This window comes from Meriones unguiculatus, chromosome 2, assembly GCF_030254825.1.
Source record: "Meriones unguiculatus strain TT.TT164.6M chromosome 2, Bangor_MerUng_6.1, whole genome shotgun sequence".
Lineage (NCBI taxonomy): Eukaryota > Metazoa > Chordata > Mammalia > Rodentia > Muridae > Meriones > Meriones unguiculatus.
In genome coordinates, this window is record NC_083350.1 from 145,693,666 (window position 1) to 145,707,860 (window position 14,195).

The following is a 14,195-nucleotide window of genomic DNA, read 5'->3' on the forward strand; positions in this document are numbered from 1 at the left end:
GGGAGGATTGGGGGAGGTGAATGGAATGTGAAGAAGGTGCTGGCCTCATCAATGGCTAGTCCAACGTAGGCTCATAAGCTGATGATGCTGAACAGTGCTGGAAACTTCTGGAGCTGGGGTTTCATTGGAGAAAGGGAGTTCCTGGGGTTGTCCTTACCCTTCCTGTTTCTCGTCTTCCTGGATGCATGTCTGAGCATCTTTGCTCCATCATATCTTCTGTGCCACGAGGTTCTTTAGCCTCCACAAGTTATGGAAAGGGTGTCATATGGCATGGTCTGAGCAATGAGCCCAAATTAAATGGCCTTTCTTAGGTGTTTAAAACTGTATTTATTTATTTATTCACTTTGCATCCTGATTGTAGCCTCCTCCATCATCCCCTTCCAGTCCCACCCTCCCGCAGTCTTCCTCCTATCTCCTCTCCCTTACTTTTCAGAATTAGGGAGCCTGCCCCACCAAACTACTCTGGCACATCAAGTTGCATCAGGCCTGAGCATGTTCTTTTCTACTGAGGCCCAGCAAAGCAACCTGCCAGAGGGAAGTGATTGAAAATCAAGCAGCAGAGTCCATGTCAGAGACAGCCCCCACTCCGCTTATAAGGGGACCCACATGAGGACTAAGCTGCCCACTGGGTACATCTGTGTAGGGGCCCTGGGTCTAGTTCACACATTGTCCTTGATTGGTGCTTCAGTTTCCATATGTCCCTCTAGGCCCAGGTTAGTCGACTCTTTGGGTCTTCTTGTTGAGTTCTTGTCCTCTCCAGATCTTTCACTCTCTGCTCTAACTTTATCCCTGCACATCTTGTAGGCAGGGTGAATTTTGGGTTGAAGGTTTTGTGGGTGAGTTGGTGTTCCCTTCCCTCCACTAGGAGTCCTGTCTAGCTAGAAGGTGGCCTCTTCAGTCTCCATGGTCCCCTGCTGTTAGGAGTCTGAGCTAGAGTCATCCTGATATCCTCCCAGGAGCCTACCCTGTTGTAGGTCTCTAGCTGGTCTCATCAGCGGTCCTGCCTTCAGTTTCTCTTCTCTCTCCAAGCCCTCTTGCCTCCATGCCCCACCCTTACCTCACATCTGATCCCCACCCTCTTTCCCTTCCTACTCCCTCTCCTACCCTATTCCCTCTCTTTAACCACTTCTACCCTCTATTCTATGCCATCTCCTGACTGAGATTCAAGCACCCTCCCTTGGGCCCTCCTTGTTACTTAGTTTCTTTGGGTCTGTGAACTGTAGTGTGTTTATCCTGTACTATATAGCTAAAATCCACTTATAAGTGAGGACATACCAAGTGTGTCTTTCTGGGTCTGGGTCACCTCACTCAGGATAATATTTTCTAGTTCCATCCATTTGCCTGCAAATTTCACGATTTCTTTGTTTTTAATGGCTGAGTAGTATTCCCTTGTGTAAGTGTGCCACAGTTTCTTTATCTCTTTCTCAGGTATTTTTGTCATGGTGATTTTAAATAGTGCCCAATCACACCTACTTCTCCTTGCCCGATGTGTAGGAGGGGCTTTAGTTATGAGGGATTCTTTATTTACACACAGGTTTAACTTTGATTCTTTTATTTCTAGTTTGTCTTGGAATTTTTATTAAAAATATGGCTAAAGTTCAACTTTTATAAAGATCCCCCCACACACACACATTCCAAGCCCTGAGCTGACGGCTAAAGCTAGGGCCTTGTGTTTGGTAGGCAAGTGCTCTACCACTGAGCTCACTCAAAGAAAATTTATTTTATTTTGATGTGTGTGTGTGTATGTGTGTGTGTGTGTGTGTGTGTGTGTAAGTGTTTGGGTACCGGTGGAGGCCAAAAGAGGGTATCAGATTTCCTAAACCTGGAGTTCAAGGAGGCTCTGAGCCATCCTATAAATGTGTACTGGGAACTGAACTCATGTCTACCCAGAGGGCAGCAAGACTGCTGAGCCACCTCTCCAGCCCTAAAGTTCAGCCTTTTATGGAGGGATAGGGGCATTTGTCAGTGCTGTCCTGTACTTAAACAACCAGGATTCTCGCTCTAGCTTTATATTTCGCTGAGTAAGTTTATTTATTCTTTTCTGCTTTTGGATGTCTGCTTTGCTTTCATTTCCTCACCTTGCATTCCATCTTGTCACTATTGCTTCTGTGACTAGAGAGTTTCCTGAAGGACGCTCACTGATGCCAGTGAGGGGCCAGCTTTACCACGGCTTCCTCAGCATCAGGGATCACAGAAACGCTCCTGTTCTTCTTTTTAACACTTCCCTGCAACTTGAGTGATCTTTTCTTTCATTTGTTCTTACTTCTTTATGTGAGGGGTTGGCTATGCCAGCAAGGCCTTTCTGCAAACAGGGTAAGTTTCTATTGTTTTGGATTTGCAGGGAGGATTCGGGGCAGCTTTATGCAAGGCCCTTCCTGCCTCGCTCCTCCAAGCCCAATAATCCATCTTTTCCCTCTATGATTCATTCTGAGCTTAGTGGTTAATCTCCTAGTTCTAGTTTTATGTCTGTTTCTCCCCCTTGCCTGGATCTGAGACATCCTTTCCTTCAACAATTCAAATGTCTTGGCTATTCATTTTCCCCTTTGCTTCGGAAAGCTTTAGTTGTCAACCCTATTCCCTTGTCAGCAACCATTTTTATTCTTATTGGCTTAGTCAGGCTGTCTGCCTTGGCTTTCTTTATAAGTGTTCTGGTGTAGAATCTTTGCCTCCTAGGGTGCCCACTGTAACACAGCACAATTAAGTGACAATGTAGGAGGTACCAGGCTTTAAGAGCACTTAATGATTGCTTAGAAGATTTATGAGCAGGAGATAAAACCAAAAAGAACCAAATGCTCAAGTTCTGTAATAAATAGTAATAGTAAGAACAGATTATTGTTCAGATTATTGTTCAACAGTTACTTGAAACATGGATGTGTACATAGCAGCTGTGTGCTGTCCAGCACAGCTCCATCTGTGCCTGGCCTTTTCTTTCCCAATGTCCTTATCTCTGCCTCCTCTAACCTTCAGCTTTGGGTTTCCTGCCTGCTGACCTTTTGCCCTCCTGTGATTCTTCTTTGGTCTCCTTCACATTCTCTACAGGACTGAGGTCAAAATCTGCCTCGTTATACATGAGACCAATATCTAACATACTAGTGAGCACAGGGAATGCCTGTCCCAGGGAAGCTGGAATTGCAGAGAAATTCAGTTTTGGAATTTCTCATCCATTTGACTCTTAGTGATTTGATGTAATGTTCTTATTTGTATTGAAAAGAAGAATCAGAGCTGAGGTGAAAAGGAATTACTCGACAAGCAAACACAGAAGCCCACAGCGACTTTCTCAGTCTGTGATGGAGTAGGGCCACAGGACTGCACAAGTCCTGTGTTCTGTTGGTGTTTGCAGCACCAGTAGGTTTTACCCCACAAAGTGGCTTCTTGATTCTTCTTCATTGTGTCTTACTTTCAAGGTTTGTTTTTTATTTCCTTAGAGCTCAGAAATAGGTATGTGGGAAGTTATACATTTATTTATTTATTTTTAATGTACAGTTAAATTGGTTCTCTTTATACAGAACTCTGGAATGTACTTTCTCTTCAAGAACATCTCTACACTCCACCCTGGTTAAATATAAGGAGACTGAACATTCACACTAGATTAGCAAAAGAGTTTTATGATTATATGACAGACTGGTTCCTCCCACAGGCCATATCAGGCAACAAATGGGATCAGTCACGGTGAATAAAGCTGACCAGGCAACAGGAATAAAGGCATACAGTTCTTCTGTAATATTCTAGAATCCCACTTTCCTCCAGAACCTGGGGCCTTACACACACTAGGCAATTACTCCGCACTGAACTACATCTCCAGTTCGGTGTGTGTGTTTGCATGTTCATACACACACATGCTTTTGTGTGAGAGTGTGTGTTTGTGAAAGAGAGAGAGAGAGAGTGAGAGAGAGGTGGGGCTGGAACTTCATCACCTAAATCAGACTAGCTGGCCTATAAGCTTTCAAGGACCTGCCAGTCTCTGACTCCATCTTGCCATGGCTGGGATTTCAAGTACAAAAGCTTTGCCTGAACACATCTCCTGTTGCTACGTGCGTCAGTTGTTTCCTTTAAACACTTATTATTACAAACTACTACCCAGCTTCAACTGTCCATAGTAGTTACCTCTTAGATTTCTGGATTAACTGATGTGCACAGTGAAAAAGAGACTTGTATACTGACAAGTTCTTGTTTTTTGTTTTGTTTTGTTTTGTTTTCCAAATAGTTTATACCAGATAACACTTTACCAGAAATTATGGGAACAGGCCAGAGCCCACTGACAGAGTCGAACAGTACCTGAGTGGGGAGTGAGGATTAAAATAATTAAAACAAATCATACTACACGTGGGATCGGCTCGAGAGGGCTGCAGCGTGGGTTTATTCCATGACTCTTTTTTTTTTTTTATAGGCAAATCAAAAACAAGTCACATCAATGCAAAAAGAAAAGTTCTTGGAACCACCAAACTTTTCTAAAACTACTTCCGGATAGCAGATATGGTCCAAGGTCACACAGACAAGCTTTATGGAACTTGAAACAAGTTTTAAGGAACTTGGCGAAACTTCCTCTTTTCTTTGTCTCAAGGTGAAGGCCAGGGTGGAAACATGAATAACAAAGCAGCTTGACAAACAAGCCACTCTCCACAGGAACACTGATATTTCTGGATCCTTAGCAGCATGGAGCATGATCCTTCAACATTTGTCAACTTAGTAGGGAAAAAAAAAGAGTTTAAGTATTTTAATTTGAGTATATTTCTCTCTCTTTCTCTCTCTCTTTCTTTGAGATTGGGTTTCATGTACCTCAGGCTGGGTTCAAGTTTCAAACCTGATATGTAGCCAAGGATAACCTTGAATTTCTGATCCTCCTTTACCTCCCAAGTACTGCTACCATGTCAGGCTTTTAGGTGTGTGTGTGTGATATGTGCACATGTGTACACATGCTTCTGATGGCCAGAGGCTGACACTGGAGTGTCTTCCTAATTACTTCTCCACCTTATGGTTTGAGGCAGAGTCTCTCTCTGACTCTGGAGCCTGTTATTTCTGCTGGACCAGTTATCCCCTGAGCTCCTGGGTTGGCCTTTCTCTGCTTCTGGCTTTCATGTGGATGCTGGGATGGGAATTTGGGTTCTCACACTTGCCCAGCAAATGTCCAGCTACCCAGTCAGTTGATAGTCTTAATTCAGAATTAAATGCCCTAGATTTTATTGTGTTGCCAGCTTCTAGTATAAGCTCACAGAATTTACTATAGAATTCCAGGTCGACGTTAACACTTCACGCTAGCTAAATGATTGAAAAACAGAAATACATAAAACAATTAGTCCAAGTAACAGCCTTCATGTTTCCACATTTGACCTGGAGATTCCTTCTTGATGGCGCACATTCCTGGAGGGGACTGGTCTGGGGAGGTCGCTTGAAAGCTCAGCTTCTTTGCTCTCATCTGAAATAAACTCTCAGGTATAACATCACATTCTAGGGTTTTCTTAAAGGAGCAAGGGAAGGCCTGTGTGTGAAACTGTACTTCCTTTATCCTGTGTTGGATCCTTTATTTAGAGGATTCCTTACTAAATTACACCCAGAAGAATTACTGTCTCGTCATGATGTGGTGGCACGCACTTTTGCTCCTGGCACTTGGGAGACAGGCAGGTGGATCTGTGATTTCAGGCTAGCCTGGTCTACATAATAAGTTTCAAGCCAGTCAGGACTACATTGGAAGAACCTAGCTCAAAAATATGCATTGGCTTGGGCATGAGCTTGGTTGCAAGTTTTGCCAACCACGCAAAAGCCCATGTTTCATCTCCAGCATCACAGTAAACCAAGCACATGTCTGGGGTCTCAGAGCTTGGGAGGTGGAGGGTCAGGAGTTCAAGGTCATCCTGGGCTTTCCAGGTTGAGGGCAGCCTGAGTTATATGAGACTCTGTCTCAAAAATAAAAACAAACAAACAAAAAAACCAAGCCAAACAAAAGAACACCCCCCCCATCCCAGTCCCTAATCAATTTTTTTTGAAAGATTCCAGAGAGCAGTGGACCATGTTAGCATCAACTGCATGGCTAGATATGATGGAGGGACTGCATGGCTGACCAGTGCTTGCTTGTGAGAACCAGTTTATTTGCATGTAAGCTCAGAATGATCAGCCAAAAATCCTCCTAGTTAAATATACATATATAAGTACATACATACATACATACATACATACATATTTTTTCCCCAGTGGAAGAAGGTCCTGGTGATGTTGGAAGCTAAAATACCAAGAGGTAAACAAATGGAATTAATTGGTATTAGGACATCAAGCTTAAACCATGCCAGAGAAATTTGACTTTTCCTCACTTACATATAGTATGCATATATATATAGATACACACACACACACACACACACACACACACACACACACACACTATTTTTAAAAAGAATTTCATACATATATCAAATGTATTTTGATCAACTACTCCCAGATCTACCTCCCACCCCCTCCCAATTTTCTGTCTTCTTTCTTTCTTTCTTTCTTTCTTTCTTTCTTTCTTTCTTTCTTTCTTTCTTTCTTTCTTTCTTTCTTTCTTTCTATAACCAAGGCAATTCTCACACAAAAAAGGAAAACACACAGAAACCCAGCTTTAAGTGGTACCCATCAATTCCTGTTTTCTGAAAAGACCAGCCACAGGGATGTGGTCTGTGTGTCAGGGACCCAGGGAAACTTAGCTGAAGAGCCAAGAGGAGTAAGGTGGTTTGAATGAGAGATGTCCCTCGGAGGCTCGGATAGGTTATCCTTTCTTGGTGGCTGTTTGGAGGAGGGTTAGGAGGGGCAGCCATGCTGGAGGAAGTGTGTCACTGGCGGGGTTTGAGAGCTCTTAGCCCTGAGAACTTTCCATCCTGTTAACTTTGTTGCTGCTGCCAGACCTGCTTGCCTGATGGACTCCAATGCCTCTGGCACCTACGCCAAAATAAGCCCTTTCTTTTATGAGTTGCTTTTGGTCATAGTGTTTTGTCACAAAAACAGAAAAGTAGCTATTAAGGAGAGAAAAGCAGAGCCACTGTTAGCAGGAACAAACAGTGGTATGACTGCTTGGGGACATGAGTAATAGCGCTGAGACCTGATCCTGTCACCAAGAGCTCTGCCACTGTCACCCTGACGCTTGCCCCTGTCATCTTAGACCTGATCCTGTTGCCTTGAGACCTGCCCCTGTTACCCTGATACCTGCCCCTGTCACGCTGAGATTTGTCCCTGTCACCAGGAGACCTGATCTTGTCACCTGAGACCTGCCCCTGTCACACTAAGACATGATCCTGTCACCCCCAAAACTGTAAGCGGGTCCTGTTTCTTGTCCCACACTGATCCTGTTTCATGAGCCTCTGTGTGGGAATGTTCACATTGAGCACAGGGAAGCACACGTACCTTTACTCTTATAAACAGAACAAGCCCTGAAGTTAATAAAACCAAAACCAAACCAAACTAACCAAACAAAAAGCATGCCTCTGTAAGTTCTTTTATATTTAGAGTGACCTTTTAATATGGAATATGTAGCATTGCTCTTGTGAGCACATGTAGGGAGGGAGAGAAGAGGAGAAGAGAAAAAAAAAGGGGGAAGGAAGTTAGGAAGGAGGAAGAAGGAAAGAAGGAAGAGGGAATGGAGGAGGAAGGAAAGAAGGTAAAAAAAAAGAAGTATGGGAGGAAAGAGGAAGGTAGGAAGGAAGGAAGAGGAAACAAAGATGGAAGGAAGAAAGAGAAGGACGGAAGAAAGGCAAGAAGGAGGGAAGAAATTGGAAGGAAGTTGAGAAGTTTGGAAGGAAAGACAAAAGAAGGAAAGAGGAAGAAGGGAGGAAGGAAGAAGAAATGTGCCCTTGAACTCCCTGCTACGTTTTTGTTCCTACTTGGTGTTTTCTTAGCCCTGATCTGGAATTGAAATGTGGTAGTTTATGGCACCAGAGGCTGAGCCTGCGGTTTTTATTTCCTGCTCCAGCTGGAACCCAGACGTCCCGAAAGCGGGTGTTTGGGATCTGGAACACAGCCTTCCTGTAGAAGAGCCTTGGACTGCAGGCTCTGCTTACATGCAGCGATTTTCACAGGCTAAGTGGCAAGTGCTCAGAATAATCATGTCTGTGAGGTGTTTCTGGGACATTTCCACTCCTAGCATCACAGTAATTGCTGGGGCTGAGGAGACTTGAGCAGCGGAGTCCTGAGCTGGGGTTCTGGAGGTGCAGAGTAGCTAGCTAGTTGCCGTACTGTGTGGGTTGCAGGGACATGCCTGGTACCTTCCTCCCAGCGTTTTAATTTCCTTTTCTACCATCTGAGAGGCACTGCAACACACTCTAACAACATATCCAACACAGCTTTAAAAACCACACGGAGGTCTGGGGATAGCTCAGTTGTTGAAGCATTTTCTGTGTAAGACTGAGGACCTGAGCATTATCCTTACTCCCACTTAAAAAAAAGTCTCATGTGGTGGTCCATCCATCCTTCTTGGAACCTCAGCATCAGAGAGTTGGGTACAGCGGGATCTTCAGGACACAGAGGCCAGCTAGCCCAGCCTTATGGGAGAGCCTAAAAACCTTGCCTCAGTAAACAAGGTGGATAGTGCTTGAAGAAGGACACCTGAGGTTGACCTCTGACCTCCATGTGGGTGTACACACACACACACACACACACACACACACACACACAAACATGCTCCGAGTGGAGTATGAAGTTGTGCTTGGACTTTGGTTTTATTCTTTTGAGTTCACTATAACCTAATAGGCCCTAACCTATAGGTTCCCATGGGTGACTTCTCCTGGCAGAGCGACCTTGCTGCCCACTGGGTCGGTTGGCTTCCCCCTTCTCCAGACTCAGGCCCCGGCTGTTCAGACAGCCGAGAGCTTCCTAGTCCCTCACTCCATTTTAATGCAAGCCAGGGGTGCAAAGTCCTCAGCTTAGCCTGTCAGAACTTGATAGTTCTGTAAACACTGAAGTTCTTGTTGCCATAACACCAGGAAAAATAATATGGGATCCTGTGTATAAATACAGTGGAGGCCCTGGGGAATGGGAACAGTTCTACATGACTTGAAGCCCTGTCACAGCCTAATCTCTGAGAAATGAATGTCAGTGGAGTCCCTGAGATCACTGTGGGTTTTTGCCTGACCGTGGCACCCAGCTTCCTAGACAATAGTCAGGATTATCTTTACCTGAGTGTGGCTCTCTCTTTTGTTTGTTCTCTTTATTATTAGTATTCTCTCTTTATTATTAGTATTCTTCTTCACATAAGCCATGGGAAATGACAAGCATCTCACTTCGGGCACAGGAGCCTGGAAATGACTAACTCCTGTCCGTGGGTGGGGCTCGGCATAGCAACCTCTTGGCTCACACCCCTCTGGCTCAGCCATAGCAGCCCAGGGCTCTGGACCAACCCCCCCTTGGAGGTGGGGTGAGGATTGCTGAGGTGCACCCGGTGCCGGCGTGGTGTTTACGGGCTGATGCTTCTTCTGCCCACTCCTGGTGTTCCGCCGGCGTCCGTGCAGATGTGTTTGGCTGGCCTTTGATTTTATGGTTTCTTTCTTTTTTTTCTTGCTTTCGGAATACATTTGAGAATACCAGTTAGACTTGGCCATGGTCATGGGTGAATCTGGCATTTGCCACCAGATTTTATATGTTTCTTCCAAACACCATGAGAAACCAGGCAAACCTTGGCAAATTCCATATTGAAAAGTTAGAATCAATAGAAAGCTTCGTAACGGCCTAAGTTTTAATTACAACCCAACCCAGATTGTGTTGGTAAATCTTGGCCATCTTGGGGTGACACGCTTAAGCCATTAGCTAAAAGGCAGAAACCCACCAGGCCTCATAGGTATGCCACTATACTCCCAGCATTCAGAAGGCAGAGGCAGGCAGATCTCTGTGAGTTTGGGGCCAGCCTGGTCTACATGGCAAGTTCCAGAACAGCTAGGACTACAAAGTGAGACCCTGTCTGAACTTCCTTCCCCCACAAAATCCTCACCCAAACAAAACCAGAGCAACAACAGCAAAACCCCCAAAAGGTAGAAACAAATGGTGTGGGGAAAAGGGCCCAGTTAGGAGAACCCAAGACCAATTCCATACATTGTTGCTTCTTAAACACCTATGTAATACTATCTGTTTTTGTAAAAAAACCAAGATGAGTTAGAAGTGTCAGAAGAAGTGAAGGTAAGTTAAGGACACAGGGATAGTGGGGTTGTAGGGAAATGTACTCTAGTTATGATTGATTGAGCCAGAATACTCAGGGCACTTAAATTTAAATTCAAGTCAATCCAGATGTTTGCTTATTAATAATGTCCCCAGTGTGATAGAAGCCTAGGCCCCAGGACCTCCATTTGAAATATAAAGACACTGCATGGACTTTATTCTTTCCTGGCCATTTTCATTCTGGGGTTTTCTGTAGCTGTGATTTTCCTGCAAATGTGTTTGAGGAGGCTGGCACTCCCTGTGCCTCGCAGACTGTCCACTCTAGCGAAGCTTTCCCCTCTTAACATTTCTCTTCTTGCTGCCATGGCAATAAAGAGAGAAACTTGGCATCAGGATTCAACCCCTCCAGCGTGTTTCTCATCTCCTATCCTAAGCTCCTGCTGTCCCACCCAAGACTTCCGAATTTTAGCTGGCACAGAACAGCTGTCTGTTCACAGGTTTATTCCGGTTGTAACCAAAGACAAAACTATTTTAGCTGAGCGTCCTCGGCTGCTCTCCAAACCCTCACAATGCCTGGGTCATCCCCAAGAAGAAACTTTTGAGGAAAGGATGAAGGAGCAGAACTTCTGGTAGTCTTTGACACACTGTGTGTTTATGGAGTTTGCCCTATTGATGTCTCTAGGTTGGATGCCTCGGAGGTGAGGAGGGGTTCAAGCCCCAAAGCTGTGTAACTCTGAAACAGAAGCTCAGCGGGGAAGGGGGGTGGTGGTGGTGGAGGGGGGCTGCTGCATGTGGGATAAACGCCCCTCCATCAGCATCTGTGGCTCAGTTTTGCTTATTGGTACCACGTGGGAGCCGAGCGCCCACCGTGCCAGAGATCCTGACTTGTCAATGACGGTCCCACTCTTGCTACTTATGTGATGCCTGCATAGTTTTAGATGTTGGCAATTAAGACCAGTTAGAGTCAAAACATCTGGAAGGCTGGTCCGGACATGCCCTGGAACAAAGGCTGTCAGTCTCTGACTCCTAAGCTTGTTCCCATTCCATGTTTCTCGGCTTCCTGGGTTCGAAAACCATCAAGTGTCACACACCCTCCCCCACCCCACATCTTAAAAACTTGATCTCTTGGTGGTGGGTAAATCTTTCAGAGGTGGGACCTAGCTGGACAGGGAAGCCATTAGGTCATTGGAAGAATGACCTGGAAGGAAGGGCACCTGGTCCCTTCCCCACTTTTTTGTCCTGAAGAAATCAGGTTTGTGCCATCCCTTGTACCCACCATGGGGTTCAGGCTGACTGTGGGCGGCATGGCCTAAGCAACAGTGCCAGCCCGTCACAGACAGCCCTCCAGAGCTAGGGGCCGAAATAAACGCTTTCTCTTTCGTGAGTTGATTATATCAGCCATTTGTCACAAAAATGGAAAGCTGAGCAACACATGGCATAATCTATTTATACATTTCAGTTTTATTCTGGTTGAGTACCATGTAACGTACATACATTTTGGAGTCAAAGAGATGTCAGCTTTAGTGAATCGTGCTCGAAGCTAACTCTGTATTGGTTACCTTTCCATTGCCAGGACAAAATGTCTAACCAAAGCGGCTTGCATGAGGAAGGGCTTATCTTGATTTGCAGTTTTCGGGGATACAGTCATTTCATCATGGAGGGAGGAGCTTTTGCAGCTGGTCGCATTGCACCTCTGACTGGGAAGCAGAGGGAGGTGAATGCTGGTGTTCAACTTACTTTCTCCTTAGTTCAGGCCCATTCCCATCTTATTTATCCCAACCTAGAAACTTATTCACAGATATGCCAAGAGGTTTGTCTCCTATATGACTGTAGATCCTGCCAAAGTGATAGTATTAACCAACTCTCTCTCTCTCAGTTTAAGCAGTGTCTTATGAAAGTTGTGTCTGAGATTTCTCCTCCTGCATCTTCTTATAGTTTCTTCCTTGTGTTTCCCCTTCTTTCTTACTTATTGAGACTTGGCTTTCCCTTCCAAGATTTTTTTTTTTTTTTTTAAATTGTGGTCTTTGTCCAGCTTTAACCTGGTGATAACCACCTTGCTGGGTTGGATGCCCATGTGGATAGTTGTGCTGTTAGCCTGTTCTCACTGCGCTTATTCAGTGTAGATAACATGTTTCTTCCTACACATGGACCACTTTGCCGGTCTGCTGGCCTTTGTAGTGTTCTCATACAACCTGAAATTTTGCATCTGAACTCAGACAAAACATCTTCCTTTTGATGGGCATAGATAGAACACTATACTTCTGTTTCAGCTCTTTGGAAAAAGGGGAAGACAAGCTCTTCCTCCAAATGTAAGAAGGTGCATGGGGATGCGATTGGCAGTTCTTGCTTCAGTCAGAAGCCACAAAGAGACTGAACGTTATTTTGGTGTCTGTTTATGCAGTGGTGGTAGACATATTCTCTCGAGGACCATCCATGGCCTTCAAGAAGTTCAGAACTTTGGAACCAGAAGAAACCAGGAAGAAACAGAAACTCTGACTGTTAGGAACTGTAGAGCCATCCATTTTATCAGGGGTAATGTGGGAGAAGTTGAAACTTTGACGACTGAACGCCTTCATTCAGGCAGTGTGACCTGAGAACATGAACCTCTTACAAAGATAAAGCCAAGGCCCTCCTGCAGCTGCTCTGTGAAGTAAGACGATGGAGTCTCCATTCTTCCTGTCTATTTCTGTGGGATTATTGACCTTGGAATTGAATAGATGAACAGTAGTTAAAATATTTCCTTCCTTTGAATGCAGCAGGTTTGCTCTTAGAGACAATTTCTTCTCTCGTGGCTATGGTTGACAGTTGAGGTGCACGGGGTGGGGTCTGAAAAGACACCTGGTATTCCCTTCTTGCTTTTTGCTCAAAATTTGATCTAAGTGATGTGTTTGTATTCAAAGGAAAAACCTCTTCTTCTTTGCCCCCCCCTTTCCTTTCCTTTCTTAGAAACAGATCACTGGGTTTATGCTTTTTCACATGTGACAGGTGAGTGTCCTCCCTCCAGCTCATGCAGACTGTCAAATTAAATGTGAGTTGTTTCTTGAAAAATATTCCCAGAGGGCTATCCACCGTCTACCGCCATCTAACCTCCAAGCATTTCTTTTAGAAAAACAAAACGCATTAGATTTATTCATTTTATTTTATGTGAAAATGTTTTGCCTTCACATATGTATGTGCACCTCAGGCATGCTTGGTACCTGCAGAGGTCAAAAGGGAACTATTGATGGTTGTGAGCCACTGTATGGGTGCTGGGGGTCAAACTCTGGCCCGCCGCAAGAGCAGCGAGTGTTCTCAGCTGTGGAGCCATCTCTGCAGCCCTCAGCATGTGCCTTTTAATAATGGTGATCTACTGAGCATGCAAGCTTGCAGAGTTGTTTTACAGTTTGTAACTCTATTTTATGGTTTATTTGAACTGGCTTTCACTAAGGGCTATGAATTGTGATTGTTTGATATGTTAAATCTTTGGAACTATCAAAGTTTCCCTTTCAATAGCTTTGTTTATAAGATCCTCGCCATTTCCATTTTGTAAAGTATTTCCACAACTTGCAATCAGCTCTATGGGGCCCCACGGTGCTGTGAAACACCCTCCCTTCTCTACATTTCCTATAAGCGGGAGTTAGACCCAGAGGCTTTGTTTTATTCAGGTCTGATTTCTTCTCTTGGCAAGGAAGAGTTATACACTTTCACACCCAACATTTGGTGGGAACTGACATCCTCTGTGAGAGTAAACTGTCCTGCAGAGATCTCCATGGTGACATGACTGGTCTAATATGGCCATCACTAGCATGCTGACCTGCTAAGATCTTGGAAGGTGGCTAGGATCAAAAAGAGACTGATTTCTTTCTTTCTTTCTTTCTTTCTTTCTTTCTTTCTTTCTTTCTTTCTTTCTTTCTTTCTTTCTTTCTCTCTCTCTCTCTCTCTCTCTCTCTCTCTTTCTTTCTTTCTTTCTTTCTACAGTTTTATGTATGTGTCTGTATTATATGCATCCTGTAACTGGAGTTATGGATAGTTGTTAAATACCATGTAGATTCTGGGATTTGAACCCAAACCCAGCATTTGCAAGGACAAATGCTCTTAACTTCTGAGCC

At 44.5% G+C, this 14,195-nt stretch overlaps 1 long non-coding RNA gene and 1 pseudogene across 2 annotated transcripts in view; one reads left to right on the plus strand and one right to left on the minus strand.

Annotated features, from left to right (window-relative positions):
* LOC132652466 (uncharacterized) overlaps positions 1 to 4,718 on the plus strand; it is a 27,898-nt gene extending 23,180 nt beyond the window's left edge. For both annotated transcript variants that reach the window (XR_009590088.1, XR_009590090.1), the window contains one exon: positions 4,388 to 4,718. This is a non-coding gene — a long non-coding RNA (uncharacterized LOC132652466). The remainder of the gene's footprint in view (positions 1 to 4,387) is intronic.
* A 7,208-nt stretch (positions 4,719 to 11,926) lies between these two features.
* LOC110545877 (large ribosomal subunit protein uL24-like) lies at positions 11,927 to 12,778 on the minus strand (annotated as a pseudogene).
* Between the last annotated feature and the right edge of the window lie 1,417 nt (positions 12,779 to 14,195).